The sequence below is a fragment of the Pavona decussata genome, unplaced genomic scaffold (genome assembly GCF_977016875.1).
Source record: "Pavona decussata unplaced genomic scaffold, jaPavDecu1.1 SCAFFOLD_389, whole genome shotgun sequence".
Taxonomy (NCBI): domain Eukaryota; kingdom Metazoa; phylum Cnidaria; class Anthozoa; order Scleractinia; family Agariciidae; genus Pavona; species Pavona decussata.
The window spans coordinates 55,001-68,824 of record NW_028145761.1 but is presented as its reverse complement, the minus strand read 5'-3'; the positions used below and the strand labels follow the sequence as shown (position 1 = coordinate 68,824).

The following is a 13,824-nucleotide window of genomic DNA, read 5'->3' as shown; positions in this document are numbered from 1 at the left end:
TTTAAAGTAATGTCTCCTTGCTTAGTTTGGGATCGTCAGCAGCTTTGACGGCATGGCGATGGCAACGAGAGCGTTACAAATGAAAGGATTACTTAGCAAAACAATGGCAGTGTTAGGGCTGGTAATGAATTTAGTCAAGAGAGGATGATTTAGTACATTTCTCCAATAGACATTAGGGTCCCTTAGATTCGAGCACTACGTTTCCTTGTTTAACGAGAGGCAGAGTCCTGGGAACCTGAGTGGTTTGAAGTTTTGAAAGTCTTGCTCGTACTCAGTCCTGTACTTCTACACAAATCTAAATGAGCCCAGTGGCGTGGCATGACTATTAGCAGTCTTTTGGAGAGCGCGAGCATTTGAGTGAGTTTCAACTCATCTCGTTGGTGGCTCTCCCACAATGAAAAAGTTGAACGAGTTAAAACACTCGCAAAAAGGGCGATTTACACGGTACGACTTTGTCGCATGCGACGAGATTACGACAGGCCTACGACTTGAATTGTTTTGTTTAAATCAAACCTACAACTCGCTTACGACTGTCGTGTACGTCACAAAAAAATGTCGTAGGATTTTAAAACATGTTTTAAAATCCTACAACAATCGTAGGTATAGGCAAGAGGGTTGTGTGCGATTTGCTTTGCATGCATGACACGAGCAGCGCGCGCTCCAGAAACCGCATGCGACAGTCGTAAGCAAAAGTTTTGCAGTCTAAATTGGCTTAAAGAAGTCTAAACAGCGCGACTCTCTCGTTGGCGCTACCTTTGCTGTTACTTCTTAAGCTGATAGGTCCCAATATTACTGTTTCTTGTATATTCATTTATGACACCAGAACGTCTTTTAATTTGGAAAAATTTTACTCAAATGATATATACTTTTTTTTAGCGGAGCTCTTGCACGCGCCGCAGGCGCGCGCAGCGGAGCCCCATAGCTAAGAGAATTTGGTAACCCGTGAATGCGAGAAAATTTGGTTTGGTTATGACGTCACTTGTGTCCGTCCATGCGACCGTCCGTACGACGTACGCAGCGCAGCGGTTGTTTCGCCCGACGGTATATCGCCCGGACTCACGTCGATTAGAGCGATGTTTTAACGAATAAAATGGAAAACTTACAATAGAAGAAATAACTATAAGGCCTACACGATAAAACGAGCGGATGTAAAATCAGTAAAAATTGTTCAAACAAACTAAAAGAGGTTCTTACGTTGAGGTGCCGAGTTTCTCCGAGATGTTAGGGATTTACCTACAAGATGATTGATTATGATTTCAAGACAAATAGCTGCATGTCGACTTGTAACAAATATTATTTAATTGATTTATTTTTGTTAGCGGGAAATTTTACCGTGAAGTGAAAACTTTGAACTAATCATGAAATCCATATGGAATTTGTGAATACGGTGTATTTCGTCGTGCGAATCGACGCAAGTTCTGGCGAAACGCTTTCGGGCGAGTCGACGTTCGGGCGAAACAACCACAATTAGTTAGTACCACAGGAAAACTCAGATTGTGTGGAGCTGTGCTGCAATCGTGCCGCGACCATTGTTTGTTTAGCGTCTCCCTCTTCTAACTATGGCGGGAAGTTGCTTTTAAGAAATGCACAAAGACATTTTGAAGACAACAAAATACAAAGTCAAGTTATGTAGCCGACAGCGGGAGAAACAGCAAGACGATTAGCGGCGGGAGAAACAAATCGACTTACACATCATCAGAACTTTGAAGTGAAACCATCTTACTCCGACCCAGCGCGACGAATCGTTGAATTTTTCCTCTTGAAGTGAAACGTTTCGCTCACTTGATGTTGTAAAACGAATGGAAAATCAGGAATTAGAATAAAAGGACTGATTATTCTCAGAAGAGGCGAGTATATTCATGTTATTTTGTTGACAAAACTTTGCTTGTTTGCTGTCTTGCAAGAACTTGTTGTTTTGCAGTGTTGACACGCCGTTTACTGCTAAATACTGCTTACTTTACAGTATTCTTTTGAGCTCACTTTTTTCGGTCCATGTTCATTATTACCCTTGGAGTTTTATTTTCTAATCTACTCCAAATTTTGCCTTCCAACAGCGGGAGAAAGAGTATAAATACGACTCGCGGCCGGTGGGAGAGTTGGCATAAACAGCAACCGAAACTTGAAGTGAACTCATTTTACTCCGATCCGGCTTGACAAAACGTTGGATTTTTCCTCTTAAAGTGGAATGTTTCGCTCACTTAGCGTTGTAAAACGAACGAAAAAATCAGCAGTGAAATAAAAGGACTGGTTATTCTCAGAAGAGGCGAGTATATCCATGTGATTTTGTTGACAAATCTTTGCTGGTTTGCAAGATATTGATTTCTTGCACTGTCTGACACGCAGTTTAGCTTAATACTGCTAATTTCAGAGCAGTCTTTTTCGCTCATTTTTTCAGGCTTTTTTAATTTTTTTTTCCTCAGAGTTATATGTTCTAATCTCCTCCAATTTTGCTTTTCAACAGCGGGAAAAAGAGCAGGGCAACTAGCGGCGGGGGAAACATATGGACTCTTTTAGAGGCGGGATAACATAAACAGCGGCAGAAGAGAACTCATTTCACTCTGATCCGATCGACTCGACGAAACGTTGCATTTTTCCTCTTGAAGTGAAACTTTTCGCTCACTCAACGTTGTAAAACGAACGAAAAATCAGCAATGGAATAAAAGGACTTGTTATCGATCTCCAAAGAGGCGAGTATGTTATTTTATGTGATTTTGTTGGCAGAACTTTAATTTGCTGTTTTGCAAGATATTGTTTTTCTTGAAGTGTTGACACTGCAACTTGTTTAACTTTTGTAAAAGCTACTGCTAACGCCAGAGCAGTCTCTGGTGCTCATTTTTTGGTCCATGTTTGTTATTTCCCTCGGAGGTTTATTTTCTTATCTCTTCCGGTTTTGCTGCATCTAAGAAAATTTGATTCTCAGGTAAAAATATAGTTAGTCTAACAAACGTCTTGCAATACACTGTGAAAACTACTGACAAGTTTTTTCTCGCATATATTTCTATTTTAACATTTATTTGTGGCAGTCTTTACAGAGAACAAACACAAATACTTAAAAGAATAGGATATAAGGGCAAAGATTTAGATTTGTGAGTATTATTATATTTATTCCCTTGTCTGTGCAAATTTTTTTAAAGATAGTTGTTTAGTTTATTTCTGTACTGATTGCTATATATACACAAGTTCGCCTTGAAAAAGAATAATAACAACAGAAAAAAAAATATATCAATAGGAAGCTATAGGAGGAAGTACCCGTCCTGAATATTTACCTTCAGTGTACATACATGTAATATTTTGATACTTGATTTTGGACTCCCACTCGCATAATCATGTAGCTTAGAATGCCTCTTTTACTGAAATGGGTTTTTGGGTTCAAAAGGATACCTTACTACCTTGTATAACAGGTAGTATATGTATTCGCATAAAGCCGAGTATAATTTAAAGTTTGATTTTGAAGCGGCAGGGGTATTTTGCAGAATGCTGAATTCATAGAAGTCCTTTGATGGAATGGCTGCCATAACAACAACTTAAAGCTAAATGTCTGTATAACCAGTGTTTAACCCTAGACAGTTAAAAGAGAAGTGCTTAGACCTAAATAACTTCATTCTTTGCTTAAAGGGGAAGTACCATGGGGTTTAATTGACCTCTTTTGTTAAAAATGGTGAAATAAGACCTTCACTTTAATACAAAATAATTCTAGAACAATGAGAGGAGAGAAATCAACTCAATTCTTGACAGGAACGACTCATGATATGTTCTAGCACATTTTGGAAACAAAAATACGAGAACTTGAAAAACATTAGCCTAATATTTTTGAAGTTTCAATCCATTGCAACCTGGCCAGAGGCACTTATCAACAGTTTTCTTGCACCGGGGTGATAATCTATAGCAAACCTAGCCACCAATTTTTTTGTTTCTGTTGTCAGACAAACATTTTTCGGTTTTGAAATTACATCAAATTTTCGTGATACTTCTCCTTTAATGCTAAAATGTCATAGGTAGCATAAAATGTAACATTCGGCATTCAGCAAAATACCCCTGCCGGTTAAGCAACAAAAAATATTATTAAGGGCTAAGCACTTTTCTATACTATCTAGGGTTAAGCAATTCACCAATTTAACGCAAAGCGTGTTGCACTCCGTCCACTTCTAGTGCTGCACCTTTTCTTCGCCGGGGATGGTCAAGTTCACTCTCGCTATCATCACTCACTCTCACTAAACATCCCCTCACTTTCACTGCACCATGTTTCACCCACAGCAACAGTGTCGTCTCCATTGCTTTGATGATCAGATAAATCAGATTTCAAGTAAATGTCAAGTTCAAAACCATAAAGAGATTTTAACCCTGTAGTTAATAGTAGTAACTCTCTCCAATATTTTGATTGTAATCCTTGTTCTCGGTTTCGTCAGTTCTTGATGGTTGCTTGATTTTGCATATCTTTGGAGAAATGGAAATGGTCTAGGTATATTTTAACTAGCTCATCAGAAGCCACAAAGGTACACTATAGAAGAAAAGTCTGTAATTTCCTTCACTTTGTTCAGCTTTCCTTCATTGAATGTTTTTTTTATTTGCGCTCTAGGCATAAAGTAATCAACTGGTTATGCTGTTTCGTCTAAAGAAGTAGCCAGAGATTCAAAGACACTTTAATTTGTACCTTATTTTTTCTTCATCCGGGAAAGGGTGTGGAATAATTTTCTGCCCATCATGGAGCCAGCCAACCAATTTTTGCATGAAGCGCACTGCTGCTCTTTCTTAACCTTGTAGGACTATCTTTGACAAATTCCATGTATAACTCTCAGACATCATGGTGATCATTTATTTTATGGTCACAAATTCAAGAAAAATAATTATAGCTTGGGACATTTTTTTTCGCTGAACTTTCCTATCCCTTCATGAAATTATGATTAGCTGGGTAGAGTTGAAAAAAAAAATGCCTCCTCCCTCTCTGTTACAAATCCCCTTAAATGTAATCTGACAGAACAGGTGCATCTTCAATGCGCAATGCTGTCATGACCAACCCTCCATGCATTTCTCCCTATTCTTTATCTTCGGGATTTTCATACTCAGCTAGTCACAGCTATCATCTTAATTTCTCCGTCTGATTTGTCATGAAAAATTATATTTCCATTTTATAGAACTGCTATCGATAATGGCTAGCATCTCCAACTGCAGAATTAGCTCTTTCAGATTCCCTCTGGCCACTGTCTTCATGTGCTCGATGTATCCTGATGAGGTAATCAGAGTCTCCAAATTCTGGACATTTCGGTATCTTTGAACCTGACTTCATCAAACAACATTATCTTAACAACATTATTTGTGATATAGATCACATTTAAAAATGGCTGCAATTGTATTTCTTCTCCAGAAAAATTGATTTTTAAAGACAATCTATTGGTATGTTAAAGAGATTATACAGTTACAATTAATTTGTATGATGACTGAACATTTTTTTTTTATTTTTAAAGAAGGTAGAGGGCTAGAACAATGTAACTATTGTGCATGGAATATTAGAATGATTCCTTGGCAAAGCAATCAACAGCTATTTATATAAATGTGGTTTGTGACATAAAACCACTGCATTCTCTATGCATTGAATGTCAGCCTTTATATCATTTTAATTTTTAGTAAAGGATTTTTTAAAGTGAAATTTATTAGTTACTGGTAATTATAATGCAAATTGCATTAAATGTTAAGACTCCAGAAATGCTTGTATTTTCCATTTTAGAGGAGGTTTTAAGTTAAAAAGGGTGATAGAGGGGGGGGGGGGGGAACTGGGCATGGTATTTTACCATGGTTTGTAGGATAGCTCATGACGTGGGGGGGGGGGGGGGCAGGAAAAAAATATTTATTTTAGAACATCATTGGGTGGGGGGGGGGGCTTCCAAAATATGAAAGGGAGAATTTTATAAATAATCATAACAAAAAATAAATTGATGTAAGCTTTTTATTTACCATCACAGATCATGACAGATGTGATGAAAACACTGTATAGCTCAAGAATCACTTTGTTAATGGAAGTTTTTGTTGAGGCAGTTCATAAACTTGTAAATTATGCATTCTTGTGTGAACGTTTCTGTGCACTTTTCCTGTCAAGGGATAGATCCAGTTGTGTATTTAATTTCTTACCTTTTTATGAATGTTTATGATGGCAGGAACCAAATACAATAAGCACTTACTGGGCATGTAACATTTTTCTTCAGCAGTAAAGATTTTAATTAGTTGGCCATGTAGGGCTATCGCTCTAGCATGGTGTGTACAACAGGGATTGGCCACTGGATGCCTGGGCCTTGCTGTGTTTATAAGCAACAGAGCACTGTCACTCAATCATTCTTATAACTATTCAACTGATAAAGAGGCGTAACAAAAATATGCTGAACAAGGGGCATTCCCTGTATACATTTCCCATCACTCACCAATAATGTGGAGAGGAGATGGCTGATATTCAGGCCATGTTTAATGCAACCAGACTGTGGCTTCTGTTGCTAACTGTGATTTAAGAGATAAAAGGTCAAACTTCTTATCAGCCATCTCTTTTAATTAAAAGAAAACTTTCAAATTTGGTAGTGAGTAATGAATTATGAAAATTAATATGTACATGCAGGTATTATTTTTACAGTGCAATCTCAGTTATTTGAACCCTCAATTTTTTCGACACTCCTGATTCTTTGAACAAATAGTTGTTAATTCTCTTGGATTTGCTTCAGTCAGATTTTTACCTCCTATTTTTTTAACAAAATTCTGTTTCCTTTGCAGGTTAAAAACAATTGGTATTTCACTGTTCAGTGATTCAGTTATCATATTTTTATTATACAAATGTTATACCCCAAGTTAATTGTTTTCTTTTACTTACTTCTGATTACCGTACAATAACTGTTTATTTTTCATGGGTTTTGTGACGTCAGTGACCAGTGGTACAGTTTTCTAAACCTTATCACATAGTCTGGTATACATCTTTTTCAGTAACATAAGGAAAAACACTAATATTATTTTCTTTTTTCATTCTGTCCACTGGGTTTATGTAAAATCTTCTTTATTTATATAAGAACAGTTTAAACCACTGATTGTTTTGAAGAATGAAGTGATAGAATGCTTTTAATTTGCAATATTTCAAGCAAAATATTAGCTGTACATCATTTTGTGAATTCAGAAGAGGACTATTATATGCACACTCAACTCTCTTTAAGCACTCTTGTACCTTCCATTTTTTTTCTCGGAAAAACCAGATCATGAAAAGTAAAGTAAGAAATATTTTTACAGAATGCTTATTAAATGATACATGGTAGGTTAATCTTGCTGTGTAAAAATGAATGGGACTTCTCAGATGAGGTGCTATCCAGAAGCTGGAGTGATGTTTGAGGCTGCAGCGGTGTAATGTTTAGCAGTCTAATGACTTCTTCAATTGGGATTTTTCTTGTAAGGACAAAAGGTTAATAGGTTGAGGCAAGGCCTGTACTTAAATTGAGAAACCAGAGAATGAAATCTGCAGGGGAAATTTTTGTGGTGAAGAAAGCCCTTTAATTTTCTTCTCAGTATTACCTCAGTAAGGAAATGTGGTCCATGCAAGGTAAAGTAAAACTCTTTGACTTTGGCAGGATTCAAACCCATTACCCCAGGATTTTGATCACTGATGGACCAAATGTACTCACTAAGGCAATGGGAAATTTAAGTGGTTTCCTTCCCACACAGATATTTACACTCCAGAGATAATTATTATCTGATTTCCCAGTTGTATAATCAGTACTGCACAGCACAAAATTTCATTATCCCTTAATTGTTGTGTTATTTCTTTACTTTACTCCTTGAGTGAACTCTCATGTAGCAACCTGTTAAAAAAACTGCTGGGGATAACTGACCCCATAACTGCCTGATCGGTTTTTTTGGTAAAGATTTTGACAGGGACAGTTGAGGATTTAATTACCCTTGGAAGTGTTATTTGATTTCATGTCAAACAATTTGCTTACTTTAAAAACCAGGTAACAAATGGCTAGGGACTGCAAAAACATTTTTTTCCTGTTGAATAAATTATTAGACTTACAAAATTTATTGCGTTCAACAATTACATAGAAAGAACGTACTCCGTACACAGATTGAAGTCGAGATTGTATGGGACAACCAACTTGATTGCCATGAATGAAAGGATCTTGGGACAATTGAATCTGGCACCTCCTGCAGAATTTGTAGGAGCAGATGATATCATCACCAACTTGGTAAAGGAGGGAGAACCTAGGATCGAGGTCAACAAAATATGCACTCTCTAATTAACAAATTGACGGCAGTTTTCTATGGTCTTTACTCTTATAGACCATAAAATGATGTCACAAAATGTTTAAAACTCAAGTGGAACCACGAGCCCCAGGCGAGTGGTCTCACTGCTAAGTTTTGGACATTTTATGGTCTATAACGGTATAGGCCATAGAAAAGTGCCGTCGATTTATTTTTTACAATAACATGGAAAAAGTACGAGCGGAATTGGCTATTTTTTCGTTGAGAAAGTGTGCGCGTTACATCTGATGTCATTTTTATTGTCTGTACTCTTAAATTGGGAAAATTATACTGCATTCTTACATGTACACGTAGATTAAGTTAAAGTGCACCTAACCCCTAATTTTTTTTTTTTTTTTGCTTAAACAAATCCTCCTATTGTCTGGATTATTCCCTCGCAAAAAGACATCTTGACTCTCTAGTAAATCAATATCAAAGGCTGCTGGAACTGAGCACCTAGTTTTGAGATTCTACAAAAACCAAAATAAACAACTCTGTGTGTACAAGAATGGCTATCAACCTAGGAAAAACAGAAATTTTTAAAATGAGCTTTTTAATCTAATTTATTGAATTAATCAGCTACAAGTGCAGTATTTTAAAGAAAATAGAAAAATGACACAAAGCTTTTAAGATTTGTGTCATTTGACTTGAAATATTATTCCTGTATTCAAACATTCTCCAATGTGCATCTCCCTCAAATAGAACCTAAACACCAACAACAAAAATCACTCAATTTGACTAGAAAACGATGAAATTTAAAATATTTTGAAAATCCCCATGATTAATGACTCGTTCCTTAATTGGTCCGCATTTTGAAACGATCTCTTAGTATTGTGCATATTATGTAATATAGCCGACCACATGAATTCATATAACGACACTGGCCTACTATTGTCCGTATTAACTTGCAATTTTAACATTATCTTGATTAGACATCAAAGGTTTCTTTTAGAAAATTGCTCCCCTAGTACAAAGGTGCGTGTGCATCCATACATAAACTGACAAATATTTGAAGTTAGTCCTTACCTCCTAGATTGACAGAGCCGTCGGACCTTTTGCCTTTCGCCGACACAGGAAAACCCCTTCTACTTTTGACATTTATCACACTAAAAATTTTCCTTCAACCCAACTGATCTGCTGTAGAACGGAACATTTTTCACACAGTCACGCAGGAAAAATAAGATGAGGCGACTAGGAAAACTTCGATCGCCTCCAAATTTGAAAACTTTTCCTAAGTTTCCTAGCGCTTAAAAAGATCCTTGATCCACCACGCTGATTAGATGCACCATCCTAATGCAAGAAGACGTCTAAACACAGCTATTTTTATCCAAATCTTTAGAACAAAGCAAGACAGCTAAATTCTCCAAATCGTCCGCCATATTTGTTTATGAAATTGAAGTTCGTGCGTGTGTACGAAGAATCTGGGTACTAGCAATCTTGGTTCCCACGCGCGGGGGCTCTGGGGACGAGATTGCGACAAATCAGCATTAAGGTGGAAATAATTGTGCCCTCTGTATTACATTGTCATTGTTTATGGGCAGTTTGCTGCATATGCACTAAAAGTATATATAACTGCAGAAAGGATGAGGAAGTGGTAAGGTTACTACGTTCATACGATAAGCAGATTTCTATAAATGCTATGAAAAAAATTGGAGCTCCGCTTTTAGGCTTGGCTAAATATATATATTAGTTTCGTGACCTCCATTTTTATTAAGTAATATTGTGTGGAGAGTTGAAATTTTGGTCACCACAGACGATTTTTAAGATAACTTCATTTTGTTAACACTACAAGAATAATTTTTCGTTTCTCGTCTAGACTGCGAGCATTCTCCCTTTTGCTAAAAAAAATTGGCGGGAAGAACGAAAAAAAAAGTGAACGGGTACGACTTATTGGAGGGGCGAGCGGCTAATTTTGTAGCGCGCTCGCCTTCCGGTTCCCGCGCTACTCGCGGCTTCGCCACCCGCCCCTCAAATATCGTGTCGTCCAGCTTTATGCGTTTATCAGCGCGGAGTTTCGAGCAAAGAAAAAGATTGCTCGCGGTCTGTTTTTCGTTTTTTTTCTAAACCTCAGTGGTCTTACCAAATTTATATCTTAAACAAGTAAATTTTTTGTACTTGCTGTAAAATGGTCTTCTCGTGGAAATGGTGTGTTGAGCTTCAAGGCTTATGGTTTGTGGAACACAATGCTGTTAGACCAAATGTGTTTGATACGACCTCGTACTCAAATTCAGCTCGGATTTAGACTAAGTAAACGGCAGTAATAAACATGCAATTAAGTTATCCCAGACATTGAAATTGTAGAGAGCAAGGTCGGGCAGCGCAGCAGATTTCCCTTTCGTAAACGGTCGTTGCCATTTGAAACGGTCGATGCTATTTATCACAACGGTCGTTGCCATTTGAAATGGTCGATGCCATTTCTCATGACGGTCGATGCCATCGTAAAGGTCGATGCCAAGAAGGAAGCGATATTTCCGACTCGCTCCAACGACATGCGTGACAATCAGAGCAATGCGTGACTAGCTTTCCTACAAGCCATCGCGATTTTTATCAAATCAAAATAGCGGGCAAACCTGACAATTTTCTGTGTAAAAAGGAATGAAGATAGGCCTGCGCGACTCCCACTCGCGTGTTTTTAGCCATGTTCAGTTATAGTCTTGCTCTAACGAGTATGTCTTTCAGGAAACGCCCTCTCTTGTATGAGATTAGTGGAGGTTCCTTAAAAACCTCTCTGAGCTTTGGTTGTTGTTCTATATAATGCCATTTGCTCATAAGGATTTCCTTTAAGTTTGGCACTGATGGATGATATTGTGTTACAAACGGCAAGATTCTTTTGTTTTCTTTATTCTTTTGACGACATATTCTCCCTCTGGAACACCAACAGAGGAGAAATTACACAATTCAAATTACAAGCTGACCCATTCAGTTACAGACGCGTAACAAGTTGGAGATGGTTATGTCAGACAGCAGAACTTTTAGGACCTAAAAATGGCCAACACAAGGTGGGTGGATTTGGATGAGCAGGAAGAAATAATTAAATAAGTGTGTGTACTAAATTAGTTAATATTTAATATTTAATATTTTTAAAATAAATTTCAGTTAGGGGACCTTTTTTAGGGATAACCTCGCGGTCCTCCTTTTCAAATATGTATTTTATATCATGATTATGAGCATATATGTATTTAAATAAATTATTATAATAATAATAATAATAATATTATTATTATTATTATTATTATTATTGTTATTAATTAATGCACTGTATGTAATATCAGCTTATCTTTTTTGATTGCAATAGAGACGGTCAACTTTTTTCTTCAATTTAGAAGGAGTAAAAAAACCTTGTGAGTGTGTATGAATTTGCCAATAAACGACTTTTTTTTAATTAATTAAGTGTGTTGTTGTACATATTAGATGTTATTTCTTGATGGATGTTGAATTCCTCGCAGACGTTTTAAAACACTTAACACTTCTTTACCTAGCCTCAAGGGACTTGAACTTGAACTTGAATATTAGTATTCTTGTTATCTGTTGAATATTATATTTTGACCTGATGATGGTGTCATGAGGACACCGAAACGTTCTGTTGAATATAAATGTGATTCTACCCGTAATTTTCATTATCAAATCGAAAACATTATCATGCCAGCTGATAGGTGTTGTTCTACATTTCGATTTTTACCATCTTGTGTAAATCTACGCTCATCCATAGCAGAAGCTGTCTCAATGGTGTCTAAGTTAATAAACCCTTTCGGGTGGCTAGTTTATTGTGGATAATAATTGCTGGAAAAGGAAATATTTGTTCCGAAGAGGGGTTAAAATGCCTTTAAAGAAACACTTGAATGAATAATTTGTAGACCAAAGTAATGAGTAGTAAAATAAACACCCTCATCGCTACTTTCATACACTGTAACTGGTTTAATGACTCTAGCTTCTATTCCTCAGCATCGGTTGCTTTTATCCTGTGGTCACCTTTTCTCTACACCCTATTTTCTCAATCTAGTAGGGCATGGTCCAATGTTGAATCTTCCTTGACTACCGCGACTTGGCCATCTTGATTACGATCTCAAAAAAAAAAAAAAAAAAAAACTGACAAGTGATGTCGTTCCCATTTTTCCACTCCTACAAAGTTTTAAACCCTGGTAACAAAGATAAATGAAAAGGATTGAAACAAAAATCGGAAAGGGTTGAACTAACTTCTCAAATTATAATCAAAATTTGTTCTTGTCAAATGGGAAAGGCACAGACTAATAGCGTCAATTGTAAAACTGTTATCTGTTTGCCGAGAATGTCCAGGTGGTGTTCGATGTAATTTTCTATAGCTGTAAACGACGGGAGGTGACTTTTCAAGCAGACTATAGCTTAAAATGATTTATACTCAAAGGTAGATTATGTTTCAAATAGATCAACGTAGACAATAACAGAATTAATGAAGGAGAATTGTGTCCCGAATCTCGTTTCTCAATATCCTGTATCTCATTATCCCTCCCACCCAACACCCATTCCTATAATCCCTAATGGGCCCTCTTATTTTATTTTATTTTATTTTATTTTTTTTGCGAACCAATGATGCTTCTTTTATTTGTAGCGGATGTAGAGGTGAATTTCTTTAATAACTAAATATACAGTCTCGGGTGCTTCCATATATAAAAGTGAAGGGAATGCTCGTCGGAAGATTTAAGTACAAGAGACTAATTACGTTTGCCCTGGTACTTAGTTAAATTTTTCCTCAAAAAGTACCAAAAGAAAACTAATCGTATTCGTTCAATGTTTTGAATTAGTCTGAGATTTATAAATCAGTGAGATAGATCCCTCATACTTCTTTTACCCAAGAAGAACCAACTCCATAACAAATGAAAGAACACACCCATGGGTTATTGCCCTTTGTTCCTTTTTTTTTTTTTTTTTTTTTTTTGAAATGTTTGTTTTTGCGTCCAAGCGATCCTTAACTTTGATACGTTATCTTGTCCAGAATTAAAAGTATTTTAATTTTCTAGGTTTGCGTCTAGAAACTCGCACCACTTCAACTCCCATTCTTCGCATGCCCAAATAGTAATAGTAGCACTTTATCCATATTTTCCCCAAGATGATTTTATTTTTCGCTTCAGTTCATTGCAGTAAGACATATATCACGTTGTATACCTAATTGCTAAACAGTAACAGCCCTAAGTACTGAACGTACACTTAAGATAATGAATAAATGATATCATCACTTAAGGATAAGTTAACAATCCAATTAAGCTTACTTTAATATACCGTTAAATTAGAAAATGGTTCGTCTTGATCCCTGATTATGGCTCCTGGTTGAATACAACTGTCGATACCTGCTATTGGTAATGTTCTATCTTTTATGATTTGGACCATATTGTCACATTTAAATCACACAAAATTACACATGGTGTTTGTTAATTACTTTTTAAGGTCACGAGTATGTGTTGTTTTGTAGCGGTTTTTTTTTACGCCGTCGCATTATAAGTGAGCTGGAGAGTCAGCAAGACACCTGTCGACCAGATACTATCTTATTCTTCCCATATGCTCCACAATATAATTGTTTGGCTTAATGCTGTG

General features: G+C 36.7%; 1 long non-coding RNA gene across 3 annotated transcripts; it reads left to right on the top strand.

Moving 5' to 3' along the window:
- The first annotated feature begins 888 nt into the window (after window positions 1–888).
- LOC146451408 (uncharacterized) lies at window positions 889–7,285 on the top strand. 3 transcript variants are annotated; one of them, XR_014860041.1, is made up of 5 exons: window positions 889–1,847; window positions 2,055–2,263; window positions 2,462–2,687; window positions 5,133–5,230; window positions 6,751–7,285. It is a non-coding gene; the product is annotated as an uncharacterized LOC146451408 (long non-coding RNA). The 3 variants fall into 3 exon arrangements; XR_014860040.1 differs by having other exon boundaries at window positions 5,958–7,285; XR_014860039.1 differs by lacking the exons at window positions 5,133–5,230; window positions 6,751–7,285 and having other exon boundaries at window positions 1,487–1,847; window positions 2,462–5,126.
- Window positions 7,286–13,824: the final 6,539 nt, after the last annotated feature.